A 988-nucleotide genomic window follows, 5' to 3' on the forward strand; every position below is an offset into this window, starting at 1 on the left:
GCTTTTTTGGAGCAGTGGCTTCTTCCTTGGCGAGCGGCATAGGACTCATTTTTACTGTGGATACTTTTGTACCTGTTTCCTCCAGCATCTTCACATGGTCTTTGCTGCTGTTCTGGGATTGATTTGCACTTTTCTCAAAGTACATTCATCTCTAGGAGACAGAACGCATCTCTTACCTGAGCGGTCCCATGATGTTTATACTTGCGTACCATCATTTGTACTGATGAACGTGGTACCTTCAGGCATTTGGAAATTGCTCCCAAGGATGAATTAGACATGGTCTACAATTTTTATTTCTGAGGTCTTGGCTGATTTTCCCATGTCAAGCAGAGGCACTGAGTTTGAACATAGGCCTTGAAATACATCCACAGGTAAAACTTCAATTAGCCTATCAAAAGACATGACAAATTCCTGGAATTTTGCAAGCTGTTTAAAGGCAGTCAACTTAGTGTATGTAAACAACTGTTTGAAAAATGACTTGTTATTCACAATGTAGATGTCCTAACCAACTTGCCAAAACTATAGTTTAACAAGAAATTTGTGGAGTGGTTGAAAATGAGTTAATGACTCCAACCACAATTCTGATAAGTAAATACTGTGCCAATTTTGTATTTGTGGATCCTTTAATAGATAGTTATACCCTCCTTCCTCTGGTTAATTTCAACCAATACTCAAAGTTGAGGCATTTTGTAGCCAAAAACATGCCATCACACTGCATTTAGTTAAACTGCGATCTTTCGTCTGCAATAGATGCATATTATTGGATTTCAGGGAGAGGACCATGGTTTGATAAGCTGTCTCCATGACAATTGTGTACCTACTACATGGCTGGTTGGGTCTAAGTATGATAAAGCACATGAGTGGCCCGTTCTCAGTCATCTGACAACCAAAGTTCCCTCTGTTGGGTAACATCTCCAGATAGTGGTGATCCACAGTACACGTAATGCTTTCATCTGAAAACCTGCCTCAATTCAATAAAATGCATTAA

This window comes from Salvelinus fontinalis, chromosome 17, assembly GCF_029448725.1.
Source record: "Salvelinus fontinalis isolate EN_2023a chromosome 17, ASM2944872v1, whole genome shotgun sequence".
NCBI classification, from domain to species: Eukaryota; Metazoa; Chordata; class Actinopteri; order Salmoniformes; family Salmonidae; genus Salvelinus; species Salvelinus fontinalis.